General features: G+C 50.7%; 1 protein-coding gene and 1 long non-coding RNA gene across 9 annotated transcripts in view; both read left to right on the top strand.

Moving 5' to 3' along the window:
* Positions 1-7,741, top strand: part of TOMM20 (translocase of outer mitochondrial membrane 20) — a 46,457-nt gene extending 38,716 nt beyond the window's left edge. For 3 of the 8 annotated variants that reach the window (XR_011094620.1, XR_011094621.1, XR_011094629.1), the window contains one exon: positions 1,802-4,470. The gene's annotated coding sequence lies outside the window, so the exon portion shown is untranslated. Of the gene's footprint in view, positions 1-1,801; positions 4,471-5,248 lie in introns of those variants that run through there. The other 5 variants (XR_011094626.1, XR_011094625.1, XR_011094623.1 and 2 more) reach the window with 3 other exon arrangements.
* A 5,210-nt stretch (positions 7,742-12,951) lies between these two features.
* The window catches only part of LOC137853646 (uncharacterized), a 33,954-nt gene continuing 24,377 nt past the window's right edge, over positions 12,952-22,528 (top strand). The window contains exons 1-2 of the long non-coding RNA XR_011094630.1: positions 12,952-18,941; positions 19,044-21,782. This is a non-coding gene — a long non-coding RNA (uncharacterized lncRNA). The remainder of the gene's footprint in view (positions 18,942-19,043; positions 21,783-22,528) is intronic.

The raw sequence follows: 22,528 nt of genomic DNA, 5'->3' as shown, positions 1-22,528 counted from the left end.
CCTGGGGCAGGCAGGAGGACCTGTTTTGGGCAGGATGGACCTTTTGGGGGTGCGTGGTTGAGCCCAGGCTGCCTCTTGCCCCCAGCAGGGCTCTGCCCCGTCTTTGCTCTGCCGGCAGCCACCGCCGCGCTCACCCAGGCCTGCTCCTCAACTGCAAAGCCAGGCCCGAATCCGGGGGGTTACCAGCGAGTCACACATTGTTCATCTCCGCTGCTGGCTCAGCACAATTTCATACTAAATTGCATGTGATCAACAACTTTGGTGCCTCTCTCTGTTTTGAGGCTGCCCAGTGTTTCTTGTTGTAAGACCACCTGCCCACAAGGCCTGCAGACCTCAGCAGCTCACCGCCCCGCTGACATTTTCTGTGCTGGGTATCGGTCTCGGTCTGAATGCTTTTGGGAAGCTTCAGCAAAAGTGTTTTTACTTGCTTACAAGAAAGAGATGAGAGAAACATTTTTTTTTTTTTTCCCTTCATATTCAAACATGTTCTTAAAATGATCAGTTGAGAAGCCCTAGCACTTTCTGCCTTTGGAGCAGAGACTTGAGATTTGGCAGATATCAGGAATGTGCCTTTGGTTGTTCTTCATGGGGGAAAAAAAAACAACACAGAACTTGAGCTAAGAAACCCTAGTAAAAAAACCAACAGCCTCAGATCTCAGACACTCAACAGAAACTTCTTAGAGGCAGGAGCTGGATTCTCTGAAGGCACGTTTGCTCAGTGGAGACTTGTTCAAGTCTGGCGGCGAAATCGCTGAGCTGCATGCAGTAGGCGTGCTGCAGCCCCGCGCCGCGGGTGAGGAGCTCTTTGAGATGAAAGGTTTCGGGGGGACGGGGACACTGCCTTGCTGGGGACCAGAGCCTGGAGATGCTCTCAGTGCAGCCGGTAGCGTGCTAGCGCTGCTGGTTACTCTGCTCCGGAGGCAGGACCGCAGCAGCACTTGGTGATGCCGCCTGCATCGCTCTCTGCTCCACAACCCTGGGCTGGAGCATGACCAGAGCAGCCCTCGGATAAATCACCTGCCAGGCTCCAGCAGTGCCCCGCCAGGCAGGCGCGGAGTGAAGGTGTGTGCGGCGAGTACCTTGGGCACAGGTGGGGAAACTTCCGAGGATCGCAAAGGCAGATCCCCCTTCCCTGGCTAAGTACCAGTGCCGGTCTCTGAAGACAGAGGCACTTAATCTCTCTGTTTGAACAGAGCAAGCTAACATATATCTTGCTAATCTCATTCTGGGAGACAGTTGAATTATTTTAACTAAAAATTACCAAAAGAGCCCGCCTGAGGCAGACTTCCAGCACGGAGTATTTCAGCTTGAGCAACTGAGCTTTGGCAAAGCTGTGAGTAACGGCAAGCAGTCATTAATAGGACGCGGTAAGCAATTTCAACTGCAGGCAGCACTCACGGGGCAAAATGACAAACTTTGGCACTGTGGATGGCTCCAGAAGGAAAGATGTACGTGTGCTCATGACATCCTACCACTACCCCTTTGGGTATGGGCAAACAACGGTAAAACATGAAGAGGAACATGTGGGGTTTCTCTTTTGCTCACATTCGTGGGATAAGGAAAGGGAAAAACTTGAAATGTGTGTCCTAAGCTATTAGTGGGAGCTTGGCCGCGTCTAGCTGCATGTGTGTGTTACACGTAGCACAAGTAACAAACCCAGCTGTGACTTGTGCACTTCCAGCGTAACATCCACAACCTTGCCAGTCTCAAAATTGGCCAGCGGGGAGGCAGCTGGGGCTGGAGGCACACAGTGTGGTGGCCGCAGGCTTAACATGCTGATCAGAGCCATCCTCTTCCACAGAGACCCGGCATGGAGCATCCGAGGGCCTTCTTCCAGAGGACCAGCCCCTGAACGGTGGCCGATCTCGAAGGAGGACCTCTCGCCACCCACCGCTGACCCCTGGTAAGCCCATCTCATGGACAGAGCCCACCAAATATTCACAGTGCAGCAGGGGAGCAGGACCAGGCCCCTGTCCATGGAAGGAGGAGGCGCAGGGGGTGACAGGGCTGGTGCATGGCTCTGCTCCAAGCCCTCGTCACTGTCACCATGAGCGGCACAGTGGACACGGCCCCCTCACCCAACAGTCTCTGCACCCAGCAGGGGCTGGGTTTGGGCATCAGAGGGTGACGGGGCTGGCAGCACTTGCTGCCCCTCCACGTTTTTCTGCAGGGAGAAGTGTTTTCCTTTCTCTCTGCGCTTCATGTGGAGCTGTGCAAACAGCGCTCGCCCCTGAATGTTGATACCTCCAAACAATTGTATCAGCCTCTTGGGATTTATTCACCCAAACTACAATATTTAGTTATTTAGTCTTTCCTTTAGTGATTCAGTTGTTGTTCTGTTCTGAACACTGCCCAGTTTGCCAATGTCTCTTCGGCGTGCGAGTGCCTGCTCTTTTATACGATGCTCTTCACATCTCTGCAAGTCAAAATTAGGCCGTCTTATTTTACAAACTAGCACCTAATTTGCTGCTTACTCTTATCCCTGCGCTAGGCCCTTTTCAGCAGCTGCTGCAGACTATTTGTCCAAATGTGTTTCCTTGCATTGCCCATGTTCCAGGCAGGAGCTTTTAGATGCTGTTTTCCTTCCCAATCCCCTATCTCAGAGAGATTGTTTATGAGACTGAAATCATAACAAGAAACCAAAGCTCAGGCACTCTTCCCTTCCTCGTTACTAAATCCAAAATGATCCTTTTGGAAAAAAAGAAATGCTTTGCAGGTTGTTATTTCTGCAGCCTGGAAAAGGATTTCTTCCAATTTATAGGCCCTCTGGGTACTCGCGGTGCCGTGCACTCGACAGCCTGATGGGTGCTGTGGCTGTGAGCAAGGGATGGGGCTTGGAAATGGAGAGCAAGGCTCTGCCCAGCCCTCTGCTGTTCTGGGCACTGATGTGCTCTGCCCCAACTCAGGCAGGGGTTTTAAGAGCTGAGTGTTTGGACGGGTGAAAGCTTTGGACTGATATATGCACCTTGTGTGTGCAGGTGATGCTTCCTCTTTATATTCTAAGTGCATTAGGACATGAAAGAAACCAATTTCAAGGTAGTCTGCAAGTGACACACAAGCCCAGCCTGCAAAACACACGCGACTTGAAGAGCATTCACTAAGATGTCCATACAGATTTTATTTCCCTTAAGAAACCTTTTGAGCTATTTCTTTCCTGCAGGCGACAGAGGTGAAAATTGGCTGGGTTTTGGACCTAACCTCCCAGCCAGAAGAAGTCAGGGGCAAAGAGGGTTCTGCAGGCAGTTCCCACTACCAGTGCTGTAAGCAGGGAGCTGGAAGCTGCTCTAAAGCTGCGGGAGCCAACCCGGTTTGCCTGTGGCTGCCATGTTAATTTTTCTCCTTTTGAGGTCTGAATCCTTTAAATCTTTGTTTTATAGGGGTGAATAAAAACTGTCTACAGCCTATGGAGAGACCTGGAAGCCATTTGGTGCAGAAAGATCACAGAAATCTGAGAATGAATGCAAGCTTTTAAACCGAAAATAATGTATACATTTAAAGAGCAGAACATGCACATACATTCACAATGGCTGCTATCAAGACCTCTGGCAGTTTCTCTGAGTATTAAAGTCCTGGTTCTGGAGATTTCTGCTGCCCCTCAGGCTTCTGTCCCTTTCTGTGTTGTTACTTGCAGTGTTTAAGCCCCATTAAGTTTAAGTGCATACATTTTCTTTGGCTATTCAGCCCTAGCCACTTTGGGAAGAAATTGGCCAGAATCCCTGAACCTAAAATAATCGAATGTCTGTTTTTCCATTGAAAAGGATCCCATTTATCTGGCAAGCAGTGCAAAATGGAATAGGTAACTCAGTGCAAGCATTCTCCGAGAAACCTGTTGTTGCAAAACCAGGCAAGTGGCTTGCACATAAGCAGATAAGGTACCTTTACCAATGCCCAGGTTGTTGCACTGCATGTCAGTATATTTGGTTTCATAATATGTGTGACTTTTATTATCAGCTTCTTGGTTTCTACCACTCTCTTTAGAAATACAGCAGCCATGAGCTGTAGGCCAAGGAGCACAGCCTTTCAGACACTCCTTTTGCGAGCATCTGTCGTACTCCCAGAGAGGATGTCTTTGTTTCAGGATTGTTCCGGGCATGAGAATTAAAAATCAAAACGGAGATGGTGGCCAGCACGAAGAACCAGCCAAAGTTATTTTAATGAATTTCTTTCCATACCTGCCAATCCACCCTCCCCTGCAGGAAAAACAACTCTCGAACGAATAAAGCATATGGCATGGAAGATAGAGGGCCGATGCCAAGTTTGTCTTTGCCTTAGCAGAACTGGCTGTAAGATGCTGAATCTGCAGATCTTCCCCTGGAACATGCTCTTGGAGAGAAAAGGGGAGGCACTTTCCCACTGCCGCTGTAGCCTGGCTCCTGCAGTCTCGCTGTTCAAGTCCTCACAGTGCAGGGCAGCACGGGGCAGGCGCAGCACTGCCTTCCAGTTGGTGGACATCAGCGGGCAGCAGCAGCAGCAAAGAAAGCCCATCAGTGAAGCGGGTTAAGTGTTTGAGAAGGACCTGAAAACCTGAAAACCACCTGTGTGCAGGTCACTGACTGCCCCTGATGGCTGCTGTGCTGGCAGACAGGTGTGCCTGCTGCTGCGGGGTTTGACACCCTGCTCCTGGACATGGTTCCTTATCCCTTTGGGTTCATGTCACTGGGAATACTGGAGGACCACTGTACTGCAGCTGCTGAGAAGTGAGGTGTTCAGTGTAAGTCCCTCCATCAGCACTTGTCCTCCAGTCAGCCACCTCCACAGGTCGCTTCCCGATCCTAAAGTAGGTGTGGCGGGCTGTGAGAGCTGCCCTTCTCCCTCCATGACAAAGCCCTGGAAGCTGGCTCAGCCTGTGGCCAGCCCTTACAGGTCAGTCCATCCGTGCCACTCAGCCCCGCCAGGTGAGGCTCCTGGGGACACATTGGTGGTGGGTCCTGAGGTGGTGCAGCTACGTGGGACCTTGCCACCACCTGCTCAGCTCTGCTCTGAAGGATGTAAGATGCCGGAGGGACCTTAGTTTTGGTGCCCCACAGAGGAATGCCTCGCCAGGGCTAGGCGACAGCTGAAGAGGAGGTTTGAGTGTCTAAATTTAGAAGTTAGGCAGCCAAGGCCTTTATTGGGCCTATCTCTGCTGGGACTGAAGCTGAGCAGATTTATATAGAAGGAACAAATTCCTGGCTACGTTACTTTAATCTTCCAGACAGCTATGGAAACGTTTGTGTTGTGTGCTCTATGAGACGTGTTTCTCCTACAGATGTCAGAGAGGAGGCCACCACGCTGCTTGGACACTTGCCACGGGGGGACACCATGGGTTAGGAGAGGGGTTCTGCCCACACAGGACCTTCTGCAGCACTTTGGCCTGGCGATGAAGTCCCCGTGTGTCAGGAAAGCCTCTTGCTGTGGGTAAGCGAGGTCTCTGTTTCCAGAAGAAAGAAGATACCTGGCAGGGTGACGAAATTAATGGCCTGGGGAGTCCCTTTGTTTAAATGAACACTGGGAGAGACGGGGGGAGGCGACTTGGCGTTTCACATGGTTAATGTTCCCAGTCCTCTTCTTCATCCTCTCGTGGCAACCTGTGTACTTTGCAATGCAAAGGCAAATGAATCTCTGCTCTGCAGAAATGTAAATGTTTTGATAAAACCATTCTTAACAAGTTTGATTCGTTTAATCAGCTTGATTAACTGCAGAGCTTTATGGACTTTAATCAGGAAGGATTTACTATAAATTACCATTTCTTGCAGTTTTGTGAAGAACACGATGGTGGACGGGAGCCTTCCCAGCGTGGAAGGCACTTCCTGACTCCAGCACCCAGCCCTGCCTCTGCAGCTCCACGTGTTTCAGGTCCCTGCAGACCTGTGGGGCAGGTGCTGGGCTAGGGGTGGAGTGGAAATGCAGCTTCAAGCTCCTTGAGAGACCCTCTTTCTTGCATCTGCATCCTCTCGGTGATTAATCTCGTCTTCCATTAAAGGTGCAGCATGCCTCTTCCAGCCAGGCCCACAAGGAAGGAAGCACAGTTGTACCCAACAGCCCTCTCCTCACCATGTTTCATGAACAACCTTTACCTGCAATGGATTTTCAAGGGCTGGCTACACAAAATGCCCAGGCTTACCAGCAGAAAGAGTAATAAATAAATAAATAAACGGTTGATCAGAAGATCTCAGCTTGGGTACACGTCACGGTTTTTCCTCTCTCCTGTTCAGCATGGCAGACTAACAGGCTGCAAAATAGGTCCAGCTGGAAAGAAGATAATTTTGTTCTGCTCTGCCCAGCCTCATTTTTCCGCGCTGAATGTCCAGTCGTGTACCTGAATGAAACCTCCGAGGCCCTGGAGGCTCCACACAGTGATGATTTATTCATTTTTAATAGGCAAACTTTTCTCCATGTTACATTTCTCTGTGCCTTTTAGTCACTATCCCAGACGAAAGCAACCAGGAGGAGATTTAAAACAACTGAACTCTCCCCTCACATTTAGATTCAGCCCAAAGCACCGGAGCAGCTGGAGCATTTACAAAGTCTCCGCACCAGCAGGTTTGCTCCTCGCTCCGCGAGCCCTCTTCCCTTGTTGCTCTGCCATGCAGCAGGGCCGCTCCGCAGCGGGTCTCAGGGGGGCTGTGATCAAAACGCGCAGGCTGAGCAGTGTGGTTTTGCAGCTCTCTTCAGACCGCCTTGTGCTTTTTACTCCCACCCAACTGTAAAGTGGAATTGCCTATGAGGAAATTGTGTATTTCATAAGAAAGGAATGTTTTTCATCCTTTCCCCGCAATTCTGTGGCCAAGCCTCACTTATAGTCTGTTAGACTTTGCACCCCCATGACCTGAATGCTCATTTCTAAAAGATTCCTGTTGTCCAGTTTCCCTTGGATCCTGTCAGCTAGCTGGCGGGAAGCACCTTGGCTTCTTGGAGAGCACGTCAGGTAGCTCTGCAGGCCCTGCGGTGTAGAAGCAGAGGATGCACAGATGCCATTTTGTTCAGTTCAATGTCCTGTCACCACAGGCAGGATCCTGGTCCTGGGGCAGACCAGGTCAGGGCAGGGTGAGCTTGGAAAAGGTGTGTTAGATCCCTCACTCGTGCTATGGACTCTGTGGCCATGCAGGAAAACAAGCAGGACACATGCCTGGCTGCACGGGCGCTCGCACCTCTGTGGCCCAGTCCTTCTGCATGCACCGCTTCACAGGCCAGCGTGGTGCATGAGGAGAAAGCCTGCTCCTCTTTCACCTTTGACATTTCCACACGGAATGAAAAACTCTTGGCCATTCGCCAGAAGTTAGGATTTGATGACTTTTTTCTATTTTTCCTTTCTTTTTTTTTTTTTCCCCCACACAGACTAAACATGCGCATGTCATATCCTGTCCGAGCAGTTGTTTCTATAGCTGCTCTGCCAACGGAGACACTTGGGTTTAAGTGGCTGATCCTCTGCAGCCATGACTGCTTTTAATGAAAGATTATGTCTCCGTAAGGCCAAAATGTTTGTTATCCACCTTTGGCTTCTGAAAGAAATCCTGCAAATGTTTCTGGATCAGATGTGTGTGAAATGCTGTGCAATTTATCTAATAGCAAGGTGGAAAATCTGTCCTTTCCCTATTAATAGACTAAAAATCAAAACAGAGGTAGGGGGTTAAGGCCAAATAGTTTCATATACTATGAATTCATCAGAGTTTCACATTCCCAGCAAGAGAAATATTTGAAAGCAGAAGAAATGCATAGGAATAAACAAAAAATGAAACCAAATAAATATATTTAAAAACGAGGATTGGCTTTTCTTTTCATCTCTTCATGGGAGTTGCTTGCATTTTGGAGCTGTGCACTCAGACCCCCTGCAGGGCTCTGGCAGGAGCAGACAGGGCCACCAGAGAGCCAAGTGGCCCTTCATGGAGGCAGAGGCTCAGAGGTGTCCTTCAAAACTGTTTCAGCTTCTGCTGCAGGCACTGCTGCATGTGCTTGGGGTTGGGGAGGCCACAGCTCACTGTGCAGTCAGAGGAAACAGCGAGAAGCTCAACTGGGGTTCAGGATGCAGCACAGTTCAGGCGGCTTTGAAAAAGAAAGTCTTACAGCTGGTTGCTGATCCAAGGAGAAAGCAGTAAGACGCTGCTGGTGACCTCCTGGGAGAAGCCACAGATAACTGCCGGCTGTTAAATTGCTCTTTCATCATGCCGTGTGAACGGCGCATGGTGGCGGGATCTGCACCGGAGACTGTTGCATCACAACTCATGGTTTCAGCAGAGCTTTGCAGAAAAAAAATGAAAGTAAACTGTGTTATTTTCAGCCCGAGCAGTGAGCAAATTCTCAGTATCTAAATGAGAACCCTTAGAGTAAGCTCCAGGTGTTGCAGGAAGTGGTGGAGGCGACTCAGTAAATGTCACACTTCCCTCTAAACTCGGTTCTGAAGTGGTGTCCAAAAATAACATTTCATGGGCATCTGTCTGCTTGAGAAGGCCCTGCTGTTTTCATGACACTCACAACTAGCCCTGCCTGGCACCTTCCTGATTTTACATCACCTTCCCTGTCATGAGTGCCTGCCTTTATCTTCCTATCTTTGTGCTTGCCTGTAAAGCCAAATACATGGCAAGTCTTGTAGGTCTCCAAAAACAAAGCATAAAATCGCTTTCATCCTCATTCCATTGCTTTGATGCGTGTTCTTAAATATTTATGCCCTGTGACTGACCAACATTTCCTACCCTGTTTCAGTCCAACACGTTTTTCTCTGCAACTGCCCTGTTCCAGCATGCCTGAGGGCACTAGCCAGACACCAGGTCTGTGCAGCCGGGGAGTAGTGTGATGGAAAGGAGAAACCTTTTATGTCTGGAGCTGTGGGCTGTCCCAGGAGGTCCCAGGACAGCTTAGGAAACCAGGTGGCACATGAATGGGGGTGCAGCTGGGGGAGCATCAGGTGTTGGTGCATGGGTGCTGCAGGCTGAGCATGCCAGGCAGGTAGAGGCATCAGGATCTTTGCTGTTCTTTATGGACAGATCCCATGAACTTCTGAAACCGCTGCCTAGTCTGGATTTTATAAATTGAGACTTCTGGTTTTATCCGAGCCTCACTTGAGAATGATTTAAGGTAGTTGCCTAACCACAGGGTATCTGCTCCTACGGCTGCCACAGTGCTTCAGGCCAGGTACTGCTCCCTCCTTAAACCCTGGTGCTCTCCTACCAGGAGGCATCCCAGCCTCAGCCCCACAGCCCCGAGGGTGCTATCTCCTGGCAGTGAGCTGGGTGCTGAGTCCTGGAGGGCGATATCCTAGCAGTGCTGTAGCTGCCCTGGCTGGTGGAGATGGCTGTGCCTCTCGTGCTGATGGTGAAACCACCCCAGAGCCCCTTGCCGTAGCATGAACTGTCACCTCCTGCTTTCACAATGACGAGGTTTCATATCCTTCTCGCAGCAGCTCTTGGCTGGAGCTGCCCGGGCTGCACGCCAGCCCCTGTAGCCACTATCTCCTCGTGGAGGATAGGGCAGCCCATGCCGCAGCACACTCCCGCTCCTGCTCCTGTCTCACGTGGCAGAGGGAAGTGGTGGGGCTGGTAGCGGTGGGGCAAGCACCCTGATTTGGGCTGCACCTCCTTGTTGTTCCCATGTAGTCTGCTTTGGTCCACCCCGTGAGGTGGTCTCAAAGTGCATGGGCTTCATTCCTTGTGCAGGAAACCAAGCTGGAAGCTGCTCTCCAGGAGCACCCTGGCTGCTTCCCAGCACAGCCTATAGGACCAGATGCAGTTTGTCTCAAGTAACCCCCACAGACTGAGTGCTCTATTGATATCAGGTCCTCAGCCCCAGGTGCTTTGCCCCACAGGTCTGCTCCTATTGTGCTGCAGGACTTGCTCTTGGAGACGCCACACTTGTGACTACTGCTGGAAGTGAGCAAACCTGGGCTCTCCTGGTAGTGGCCAGGGTCCAGCCTTCTGGGACAGTGCCCTGAAATTGGTACCAGGCGACTCCAACACACCAAAGTGTGGCTGGCAGCAGTCCAGCAGTGCTGGCAGAAGCCCATCCCTCACCACAGCGAGGGGGGGCTGTGGAAGTACACAGATGGCAGCAGGCCTCAGCCTTGTGCCCACGCCATGCTTGCTGCCTTCAGCCGGGGTGGAGACGGCTGCAGGTGCCATGGGGCCGAGGGCAGTGAGGCCGAGGGACAGATTTTGTTCCTGGAACTGGCACATCACAGGTCGTGGAGTTTTTCTGCACAGTTCAGATGGGTTACTTCAAGCCCCGTGTACGGAAAATGGAGGCTGTTTTGCTTCTTGTTGATGCTGAGGGGACGGTGTGTGGGTGTGGGTGTCGCCATTTTGCATCATGTTTCTTTGCACAAGTTTCCAGGGCCTCTGCTGTTCTGCGATAAAAATTCATACCTTTTCGTCGACTTAGATGAAGGAACCCTTTGGAGAATGATGTCTCCTGCATCTCAAATACTCAGAAGTGTTTGATCACGAGTTTTGGATGACTTCAGGGCCAGACTTGCTGATTTACAAAGCTTATATGCCTGCTGTTCAAAACTTATGAAATATGGAAGCGATTTGTGTATGGCTGGGAGAGGTGCTCACATGCTCAAAGATTTTTTTTTTATTATTATTTTTTATTTTTCCACTGTGTCTTTTCAATTTCCGAGTCTCTGGGACTTTTCACTGCTTCTTTTAAGCAGACCCAAATGGCTTACAAGGAACTTTCTTAATGGTGGGGAGCCCAAACTTGGGGACAGATTTCTCTGTAAAGGTCACAGTGGTGCAGCTTTCCAGGGAACCTCAGGAGGGGCAGATTTCAGTGGCGGGGCCCAACTTGCTGTGGCGGTGTCATTGGCCGGGGTGGCCGGGCATGGCAGCACCCCCGTGTGAGGTCTGGCGCCCTGCGGTTTCCTGACGGGGCAGGCGGCCGTTGCCGGTGATGATTCAGTGCCACTGCGATGGGCAGCGGGCTTCCTGCAGGGATGTGCAAGCGACCCCCGGGGCGAGGGCAGCGGGGCAGGAGGACACAGCAGGATGCAGGCTGGTGCTGTGCTCCTGCAGAAATGGGTGCCAACACGGCTTCTGCGGCTGTCCCAGGTCCCAGGGCGCTTCTGCTGGGTGTGAGCAGCAGCACGGCATTGCTGGCTGCGTCCCTCTGGCATGCAACCTGTGTGTTGGGCTGACATAGCAAAGCTTTAGGCTGTCCTCAGAGCGCTGTGAAGTTTTTCAGGCGATGTGGGTGGCATGGAGGTGGACGGGGTGACTCGGAGCCTCCCCGGGGCTGCGCCTGCCACGCTCGTGGCAGGTACGGTGCTGCTTTAGCAGAGCTTTGCATAATTTCTCGAAGGGAAGGATTTAGCAAGACAGAAAAGAGGAAATGCAAATGACTTCCTTTATTTTTATTTTTCTGGTAGGGTAGCCGCACACTCGCGATGTCTCCATTCACTCCAGCAGCTGCATGTGGCGGGCTCGGTGACCGGAAGGTGCGGTCCAGCTGTGTGTGTGCAGCCGATGCAAAGCCTAGAAAATAACAAACACAGGCTCGCCAGAGCAGGGCACGTCCGTTACTGCCCGCCCGCTGTAATTCAGGAACTAACAGATGTCCCCGAGCTTTGTGCCCGGCCTGAAAAGGACACGAGAAGGGAACTGGTTCAGGGCTCATGCACAGCTGCGCAGATCAGATGACTCTGTCAGCTGAACCTGCCCACTAACCGGCCCTGATTTATCATAGCTGGAACCCTGACCTTTATTTGGGCACAAAAATACCGTCTTGGAAAGCTTGCTGCCGGCTCTGTAAAGGATGATCATGTAAAGTAATGATCATAACAATTTGTAGCGTTTCTGTAAGGAAGGGTCCGGTTACAGGTTGCGATGTGCAGCCCTCCACAGCTGCGTGCCTCACGCCAGAGTTCACTGGAAGCAACCACAAAAGACATTTTCCAGGGGCCAGGCTCACGGGACCTTTAACATTTCCACTCGCATTTATCCAAGGGGTGACGGGGCATAGCTGCACACGAAGATCTTGTGCCCACCTTTGCAGGGTGGGGGGCTCGGATCTGTGGCTGCTGTTGGCTGTTTGGTGGCTGGTGCGAAACGAGCTGGCAGCTGCCACCAGAGCCTGTGTCACGAAACCACTGTACGTTGGCAGCCTCAGCCCCCACCGAACAAGCCGGGCTATTTTTCTCATCCTTACTTGGAACATAAAACCTGGGCTTGAGTGCTGCTTTCACGTGGTGTGCTGACCAAATGCCGTCCGAAGATAGCTCTGCAGATCGGCGTGGCCAGGGCTTGACCATATTTCAAAACACAGCTGAAAAGGAGAACTGGAGAACCCCTGTGGATTTCCTTTCCGGCTCATCTACCCTGGCTGGGCAAATGGCGCTGGGGGCCGTTACAGCCACAGCTGAGTTTTGGAGGCGCTCAGCCGGGGCCTTGACATTCGGTGCAAGAAGGGAGCATGGCTTGGTGGCTAATGCTGAGGAGCAGCAGCTTGGAGATACAGGCTGCGTTAACCTATGGGCACCACCTCGCGGATTCCTAACTGTGGGTGTTTTGTGCACACTCTGTGTTTTTTTTTTTTTTTTTTTTTTTTCCCTCCAAAATGCACTGATAAAGGCTGAGAATGAATCCTGAGGGACAGCTCAGTCCAAGGGACCTCAGAAGGCACCTCTGCAGAGCAGACGGGCGTTGTGCAACGCTTATCTGCAGCGATCTGTGACTAGTTCCCCGAAGGCGGGAGTGCGAGGTGGTGCGGAGTTCGCAGCAAGGCCCAGCCTGCGGCTGTGGCCCCAAGGGAATTGTAGTTTCCCTGCCAAATATGACTTTGTGCAAGAGCTTTTCCTCAGTCTTTGCAGCAGCGTGCATACCCTCAGATTTCAGTTTCATAGTTTAACTTGAAGAAAGCATCCAAAAAAGCCCCTCAGAAGAGCAAGCAGAGTGGCACCAGGCTGCACAGATGACCACAAGGAAGTCAGTAGCTGAGGACGTGGAAGGACAAGAAGGTGCCAAAGTCAAAGGCCATGTAGTTTGTTTGCAGTGAGTCATGATCTTCCACTTTCATGCACACCCCTCATCCGTCTGCACGGTGTCCTACTGTCTGTCTTTGTGGGCTTGTGGGGAATGACCACACACCTCAGCTTCCCTGGACAATCCTCTTCTCCCTTTCTTGTCCTGGTGACTCTGCAATTCGACAGTGCCTGCGGTGTTGTTTCTTTAATGCAGCTGCTTTTTGATGGTTCAAGGATATTTACTTAGGTTCCATGGCCCCACTGAGGAAAAAATGGCTCTTTAGTAAGAAAAGCCTGATGGAAAGGGTGGTTTATGAAAGGAACAAAAGTTTGGGAAGAGGGGAAAAGTCAAGTGAGTGCAAACACCAGTCAAAGCTGTTCCCTTGCTCAAAACGAGTATTAAGAAAACTTGCTCAGTGGGTCACGATGAGCTCATTCAGTCCACTAGATTACTGGAAAAATCTTCCACTTTGACAAGTATGCATGTGTCTGTGTTGAGTCAGAACCTGGCAGAGCAGCTTTAGTACACATTTTTGTTATAAAGAAGTCCCCTTTGTCTTTTGTGACCCTAAAAATTTTCTGGCCTGAATATGCTCTGTGTTTCTCTCTCTCTCTCTCTTTTTTTTTTTTTTTTTTTTTTTTTTCCACACAGAAAATATAGGCACAGCAGTGTTGTATTCCATTGGGAATGTGGTATCTGGGGTCTGGGGAGGGAGGGTCTATTTTCCTACCTGCAACACTTTTCTTCACTGTTGTGCATCCTTTTATTTGCTGTCCAGCCAGCTTTTATTTAGTATACAAGTAGTGGTGCATGAAAACATTGCAAGCGCACCCCTGCGCATGCTCACACACAGCAATCGCATTTCCAGAAGTTTGCTGCGAGCATCACAAAAATTTTCTGCTGAACTTCTTGGCATACTTTCAATGCAAAGCTGGCAGCTATCACATGATGAATCCAGCCTACAGTGCGGAGGCCTCGGAGAAAAACAACGAGATCTGTGACACTAAGAAAACACAGTCGCAGACACCACAAAACTACGCTGGGACAGGCACCATAGTTGTGGGGAGGGGTCATGGTCAAATATGCTATTTCAAGCAAAATCTGAGAGGAGGATGTGTTCTTAGCCACAGGAAGAGCGTTGTCTTAGTCAGAGCAGTTAATCATGCAACATGAGGAGAGATGCATACAGTAAGCCCGCATGATTTCTCTTTCCAGCAGCTTTTTTCCTCGTCTGAAATGACTTGCATATATTTTCGTATTGCTAATTGCAGTACGGTAGCATCTGCGCTCCGGCCTTGCTGATGGAAACCTGGAGGTTCTCCGGGCCGTGTGAGCCATGCTGTTGTCACAAAGCTAACCTCCCTGTGCCTCTTTCAGGCAGACAGAGAGAAAGAGAAAAAAAATGTCCGGCTGACGTCAATGAAGACCACACTGCACTGGATAATATTACTGTGTGCCTCAACCACCCACTCCCTTTAATTTACTAGAAACTAAGCAAGCTGTTTTGAAACCCATAGCTTCCAGCGTGTTTGCGCTGCTCTCCCTCCACCAAAGGCCATTAATTGTCAGGAGCTTGAAAGCTACCTGATGCCTCGTTCAAAGCGCTGAAGCAGAGGGGATTTCCATGAGTAATAACTTCAGTCTGTGCCTGTGCAGCGCACCGTAGGCTAGAGTAAATTGATCCAGCTGCTTGCAAGGCTAGATGGAAAAGTGCCCGGGGGGGCCGGAGCACATCAGCAGATGGAGCTGGATGCTGTTGTCATCACGTGGGGCTCCCCAGCTGCTGGGCATGCTCGAGCTCGGCTTCCACCACGAGCGGGGCGCGCGCAGCCTTCCTGTCTGCGCTGACTTGCAGGGTGAGGCAAAGGCGCTAGCGCATGTTGCAACGTCTTCTCTTGTAATGAAAAGGATAATTTTAGATTAGCCAGAACTGTTGCTTTTTTTTTTTTTTTTTTTTTCACCATGGTGGTTTGTTTCTTTTCCTCCCCTCCCTCCTCAACGTCCCCGCCACACTGACCCCAGCGATTTGTGCGTGTGTTTTGCTCAGCAGCAGCCTTCTCTGTGACAGGGACTATAAAAGCTTCTGAGAGGCCAGCTACCTCTACAAATAATCAGAATTGGCTGGATTAACCTGTAACCCGAGGCGGCGAAAATACAGATTCCACTAGCCAGATGGCAGAGTTCAAAGATCCACTCACTTCCTGGCTGAGGTTGCACAAGTTAATTTTTATCCTTGTTAAAAAGAAATAAGAAGTGAAAACATAGCAATAAAATGTGTGCTGCTTGCTATCTCTGGTTTTAATCACACTTATTTTATTCCTTAGTGTTTTGTTATTAAGTAGGTTTGGGGGATGTTAGGAAAATACATTCTTTCTCTCTTCTGGAGATGCTTAAATCCTACTTAGTTTCTTTGTATTTTGCTGGGGCGTTTGTGTGATCAATTCAATTTAGTCTGTTGGCAAGGAGCGCTAAATAGGAGGAACTAATTAAAATAGCCGGAATGCAATTCATTTTTTTTTTTTCTTTTCCTTTCCCAACTGAACAATTCAATTAGATTCACGGAAAAAAACTGCACAGTGAGTCTGCACCCTGGTCCTGGAGGCTTCCGCATGGAGGCCCCTGCAGGTTTGGAGCTGCTGGAGCCGGAGCCCTCTGGCAGAAACGGGGCATTTGGGCAGTGCTGCAGCACCAGGACATTGCTGCACCTCTCCTGAGGCAGTGCCTGTAAATGTGCTCGAGCAAGAGGATCAGGGTATCTAGTTCAGGAGGCAGCCCTCAGATCCTTGGCCCCGATTGCCCGACTTTCCTCACGAGCTAAGTGCTAATTGTGACACGGCAGGCTGCACAGCGCGAGGCTCAGATGTGTGCCTGAGCCACCGCTGTCATGTGGGTGCCGCGGGGTGTAAGCAAAGGTAGGTGGCTTGGCCAGCAGCGTGCAGAGGCAGGAGTGGAAGAATAAAGTTCATGGGTTGTTTTTGTGACGGTTTGTCCTCGCTGGCTGGGCCATTAATGAAAACAGACGTGGAGCTGCTGGCAGCATGTCGGCGAGCCTGCAGGTACCCTTCAGGAGAGCAGCACTGGGAGTTCCAGGCAGGGAGTTTATGATTAATTTTGCAGGCATTTATTGTGCAATACGAAATGGCCACCGGCCAGCTCAGAAGTTAAGCCAGAAGATGACTGTCAAATGAAACTGTTACGTTTGGCAGATCTTTCCAAAGCTGCTGTGCAAAACAGGCATATTGAAGCTAATTTCTGGATTTTCCAGATCCTCTGCACAGCTTATTCTTGTATCACGGTCCTCTTTGTTTTACCGTTTTCAGTGGAATAATTGGCTTTGACTTGCACGCTGTATAAATTTTAGGTCAGGATTTTTCCTACAGACAGCCCTCGCCGTGCCTCGCATTTGCCAGCATCCCTCTCCTTCTGGTAATCCCCCCCCGAAACGGTGCTGCGAGGAACCAGCCCTACCCCATCGCGGGTTCTGAAAACAAAACTGCCTGCTCCTTGAACAGCCCGTGTAGCCCAGATGGAGGTGAGAGGGGCACTAACACGGCAGCGGTGAGAAGGGAGCCCTGCCCTTGCAAGTAGCTCACAGGAGACATTTCCCTGCCGTGTGGCCGGCCCGAAGGTGAGGTCAGTCAGCGAGCTGTGTTTGGACACTGTCTGGCACAAACGCCCCAACGATAAAGCTTAATGTGTAACCAAGGGTTTTTTTCTTCTGTGTCAGCAGTTGGCAAGAAGACACTGTAAATAAGGATCCCTGTGAGTAAATAGATATGTGTGGAGAGGGGAGGGGAGCACCGCAGCGAGCAGTTTTGAAATTCATGCCAGGGTTGCTTCAAATGATAAGGTTGTTTGAGTAACCTGCAAACCATACGGATGCCCAGGTTTCAAAAACAGGAAAGCGTCTTGTTTAAAAACCTTCTAAGGCAACATGAGGGCTTAGAAAAGAAACTGGCTTTGTGGTTAAGTGATTGTACTTCCTTATTGATATAATGATTGAGCTGGTGCAAAGCCTGCCGGGATGGCGGTGCTGCGAACCGCAGGCCGAGCAGTTGTGATGACAAAGTTCTGCAACCGGCCGCGGGGCTTTCTGGAGAGATGAGAAATCTCAAAGTTTCCCTTTTCATTTCCTCTTGTGCTAGGCTGAAGTTGTTTCTTTTTTTTTTTTTTTTTTTCTTTCTTTCTTATTTTTTTTTCCCCCCTCACTCTTTTTCAGTAGTGTCCCAAGAAATAAGTACACAGTCGGGTGGGCTGCCACCCTCCCTGTGGTGCCAGCCAAGCACCGGGGCAAAGTGCACTTTCCTGAAGGGTCTGGCCCTGGCTGCACAGAATTTGCTGATGTTTTTGTAAAGCGTGGTGGCTGTGTTTCTCCATAGATAAAACTGAGCTGCGTGCTTTCTGTTTGACCTTTGTTTTGGAGTAAGAACAGCAACACAAGAGAGCTGAATTGAAGTTTCCACGGGAGAAGGCGAGGCACGTGGTGCACGCGCGGGTGGATGTGCACGTGTATGGCCTGCCCCCTGCGGGGACCCTCCTCCTCGGGGACTTACAGCGCCGGTGCCTCGAAAACAACAGCCTGCCTTACCTGAAATGACACAGCTGAAACGGTTCCCAAACAGCGAGTTATTCGTTATCGGACGGGGGTGAAAGTGCAAAGCTGGGATCGAGGCTTTGCCTTCCTCAGCGGGCACGGTTTCCAGTCAAGGCCACGCTCCTTCCTCTTGGGTTTGGTTAGTCTCTTCCCTGAGCACGTGGGGCATGTGCCCCTTCCCTAAGGGACATCTCCAGCTCCTATCCCTGTGGAGAGGACATTTCAACCTCCCCCTCACATCTTTGTGCCTCCCATGGCATCGCCACAAGGCTGCTTTCCTCTCTGGCTGCAGGCTGTGGTGGAGATGCAGCCGCGATACGCTTGGTCCATAAGGATCCCGAGCACTGCATCCTGATTGCTGGTCAACAGAAATGTCAGTGGCTTCTCAGCCAGCTTACAGAAAAGAAAATATTTTAAAAACTTTAGGAAATTAATTTAACTGGACTTGGAGCAAAGTTTTTTGGCTAGAAATTCAGGCTCCGGCCAACACGGAAAGCTTTTGCCAACTCATTGCCATGGTCCTCGAAGCCAGCAATGAAAAGAGAGCAAGGAGAAGAAAAAAAAATCCCCTCCATTGCCCATTAGACTTAATTGTGCTTTTTTGTAAGCCTCATAAATCCTGCCCAAATCACGTCATCAAGCCACAGGGAAACTGAAACCTTGCCCAAGGCAGGAGCCAGCAGAGCTGTTCAGACTCGAAGGGTTGCACTTGGGGACAAGCTCAGCGCGCTGCGGTGCTGCTCTGAGCAGGGAATTGTTTGTGGGAGCCTGGGCGAGGGGCGGAAAGGCGGCGGGGAGGGGAGCGGGGGCTCCAGGAGCAGGACCGGGCCCCAGCCCTGCCTTGTTCCTCCGTGGGTGCCAGCAGAGCCGGGAGAGGAAGAGCAGCACGCGGAGAGGCAAAGCAGACATCCTCACCTCCGCCCCCGAGGAGGCCTTCAAAGGGCTTTTCCTCTAGAGGGGGGAGCCGGAAGGGAGGAGCGGGGATCCGCGCTGGGAAGGGCCCTTCCAAGCTCCTTATTTTTTCCTTTGGGCATGGGACGGGAGGAGGGGGGGAGGATTAAAACATGAAGGCGTCTGCACTGAGCTCTCAAGGGCTTTCCTCCCCTTCTCTCTTGCGGTGCTTTGTTGTGATGTTTTCACATGCAGCTCCCAGCGAGGAAAAGAGGCTTTTGGATCGGGGGCAGAGCATCCTTGTCAGCGCTCTCCTCTGGCGCGTGGTGCTCCCCTGGGACACCAGTGGCGTCTCCCCACAGAAAACAGGGGATCCCCCAGTCCCGGGCTGGCCAGAAGAGAGCAGGAGAGCAGGGTTTGGCCTGAAGCAGTGGCTGGTCCCACACAGGGCATGTTTATTGCCCACGGAGGACAGATGTGCTGTCACCTCCTGCAGCCCTGCAATATACGCCCTGCGGCTATAGGTAAAGGTAACCAGCGGTGCTTAGTCACCCACCTAAGGACTGCAGCAGAAGCCAAAAATGGTTGCTTATTTTCACTTGGCTTTTTTTTTTCTTTCTCCCCAGCTGAAATATGTGTAAAAAGCATAAAAGGATAAGGATCCCCCTGCCAAGCTTCGTGAGGAAGCCCCTGAGCTCTGCCACGTCCCGGCGCCCTGACCTTTACGTTCAGCCAGGCTTTACTCAGCCTCATCATTATTTTGGCTGCGTTTTTGCTGCAGAGGAATGCAGGTGTTTCCTCTGTTCCCACCAGTGTGCCCATGCTCTGATTTCTGAGAGGCCGGGGAGGCTGCTCATGCGTGTCGTGTCGTGCTCAAGGAGGCATCTGAGGAAAATGTGGATGCAGTTCAGGCAAATGACCAGGGGAACGATGCATTTGCATGCACTTGCATGTGAGTGTAATTTAGGCAGGCAACGTGTTGAGTTTGCTTGAAAATCTGGCCCACGTTTTTCCATTTCTGATTTTTTTTTTCCTTAAGTTAAAAAAAAGGCAAACACCTTGTTCCTTCATTTGGTCTGCAATAACCCGAGCTGGTTCCCTTGGAAAGCTTATTTATTCTCCTTGGCTGCTGAAGTGGATGCTGAATTTTGAGCATCCTGAGAAGAGACGGTGCGCAGATGGGATTCTTTGTTGCTGAAGCTTTTGTTGGACAATTATAAGGCTCATTTATATAGCTGTTTATATATTAAAATTGTTGGGTTGCCTGGGGCTACGGATAAGCGCTCCTTGTTTGACATATCTCTAAATAAATATAAAGGCACATTATTAATGGATACAGCTTTAAAAGCAAACACCCAGAGATGCACTTACAATAAGGGGAGGAAAAACCAAGGTTACATCATGTTGCTAGAAGCCAACTGCTTTGTTTTCTAAAATGTTTCTCTGTAGGACACAGATGATTTTTTGACTCATTCAGTGTTTGAGCATCCAAAAAGTCTCACGGTTGTTCCAGAATTCTTTCAACAGCATCCCGAATGGCATTAACAGACAGTTACACTATTTCACTGTCCAGCTTATCCCTTCCCCATGATGGACTCGTGTTTGTCAGGGAGCTTTGGGAAGGAATATTCTGTATTTCTGGAGAGCGGTGTACCTGCTGAGGCAGGACTCGGCTTTTTGGGGGCTTTTCAATCCACATCATTTTGCGATCTCAAGATGCGTGGCTGTCCCTGGGCTTGTGCAAATGAAAGTGCACCTCTGGGTGAGCACCAGGAGTCACCAGGAGGCTGAAGCTAGTTATGGCTGGCACAAGGAAGCATCTCTTAAGTTCACAGGGAACCATTTTTACTGGCAATCATGAACTTGATTGTGTGCTTTCTGCCACCCCAGCTGCACTCCTTCTCTGGAGGATGGTGTTTTCTTCCTCTTCCTCCTTCTCTCCTCCTCCTCCTGTGTGAGTCCGCCTCTGCTAACATCCAGCTCGGATGCTGAGAAAAGCCTGAGAACAGCAGCAGGGCACGAGCCCTCCAGCAGCCCTCTAACAGCATGGTGAAAGCTCATGTGCCTCCTCGAGTGCTGTTTGTTCAGACATTGCCTCCGGTGTCCTGGCCAGGCTCCAGGGGGTTTTGCAACTCCACCTTCCAGCCATGCAGGGCTCATCCTGAATTCCTCTGGTCTCCCTCCCGCGGGCAGCTCTCCGTCAGCAGTGGGACGGCTCTCCTGAGATGAGGGACCGGACCTGGCTCTCCTCTGCGTGCTGCCAGCCCTTAGCTGTGACCCTCCTGTCGGACAGCCGCTCACTGCATGGGTCCCCACGTGCTCAGGGGGCGTTGCCATGGTGCCCCCTCGGTGTACTCCTCAAGCAGGCGTGAAAAACTGCCCAGTATCAAGCTGGCTGTGTTTAACTTTTGGGTGCTTTGGTGACTTGCAGTCCTCCACTGCACCGAGGAGCTCTGGGGAAGGATGAAGGACACACAAGTGTTGGAAGCGCAGAGGCAGAGGATAAAAGGGTAGGCTGGGCTGATCAGGCTCCAGCCAAAAAAATCTCCAAAGCAGCAAAACAGAGATGGAGAAAGGGTTGCCAGTGAGTCAGGGGGAAGGAACGGCAGCATTGTCTCTTGTTTGAGCAAAGAGTCTGTAATGGAAGAAGACTGAGTGCCAGGGAACTAATATCCCTCTGCAGCGATTGTTTGATCCTTCCCTTCCCCTCCAAAAAAGCAAGTTGCTGCTGGCTGGCTTGCAAGTAGAAAAACCCAGTCCAAGAAATAATCGAGTCTCTTGTGCCAATAAGCGCATCTGTCGGTGTGTCAGTGTTGATCCTCCTTCAGTACATGCCACATGCTCGTTTCTTTACACAAGATGGGCTAGAAGGGCCATTAACTAGATTAGGAATTCTAAGGCACAATTAAAAAACATGCTGCCTCTTTGCTTTAATCTTCCCTCCTTTCGCTCCCAGGCTTGTTTTCATGCCGGCCTGACACAGTCCTCAGTTGGCTGGCGGCGGGAGGCTATCATTGCACAACCCTGGCTGGTTTCTGAGCTGTGCAACACCCTGCAGCACCTCGGCAGCAGCACGCCGGCCCGCCAGGCTCTCCAGCAAAGGAGTAACCCCACCGGCTGGCAGAGCGAGAGCCGCATTTACCACCCGGGGGGGAGAAGGTGTGAGCAGGAGAGGCTCGGATGGGCAGGAGCAGCCCTGCTGGGAGCCCTCCCGATGCCCCGAGCAGCATCTGGTGGCACGGGGGGCCAGCAGCCTGCTCGCTGGCACGGGGAACTGCTCCTTAATTGCTGTGGTGTTGTGCAAATGCGGTGGGAATTTCACAGAGGACATAGCGTATTCTAAAATGATTGTTTTTATTCCTCGGGTAAGTGTTTTCCTCAAGCAGAACAGCATTTATTACTGTTATTAATGGCCTCACCGGTCCTCGTGCTCGTTCTGAATCTTTATGGCTACTGTCCTTGTACAACGCTGAAGGTACACAGACCCGATCCGGGACTGCCTGCATTGCAAACAGGTTAAGGGTTTGGTTTTTGGCAGGTTTGGGCACTGGGATATTTTTGCATTCTGCCCTGTGTTTTCTGTGCTGAAATGTCCTCCTCGTCACTGTGTGTGGAACACAGCAGCAGAATGCTTCCCTGCTGTAGGAAACGTGGGGCACTATAATCAATCCGTTAATCCATCCAAGATTTCAGAGATGAATGCCACACTTTCCCAGTATTTCTCTAGGACCCTATTTGCTTATGCTTTTTAAAACTCGACAAGATGTTTCCATATGGTTCTGTTTAGGAGGCGTTATGGAGGCCTTTCATCCTTCTCTGGAGCACAGGATGAAGTATGGGTCACTTCTGGAATAAAGCAGTCAGGCTTGTGATCCTGTCATCCACTACATCTAATATGGCAAATTCTGAGTTGCCATGAAAGCCATCGTCCTTTTTGGGACTAAATGACTTGGTGGGGTTGCTTTAAATGTCGAGCTACACCTATTTGATACTGGTTTGGATGAAAGAACAAGATCTTTCACTCTCCTTATGGTGGAGTGCCAGCAAGGTTTAAAATTAATATCCACCGACATTAGAGAGGGAAGGAAATGAAAGAAACATTTCTTCCCCA

The sequence above is a fragment of the Anas acuta genome, chromosome 3 (genome assembly GCF_963932015.1).
Source record: "Anas acuta chromosome 3, bAnaAcu1.1, whole genome shotgun sequence".
NCBI lineage: Eukaryota > Metazoa > Chordata > Aves > Anseriformes > Anatidae > Anas > Anas acuta.
Note: the sequence above shows the minus strand (reverse complement) of the source record. Positions and strands in the feature narration are given on the sequence as shown.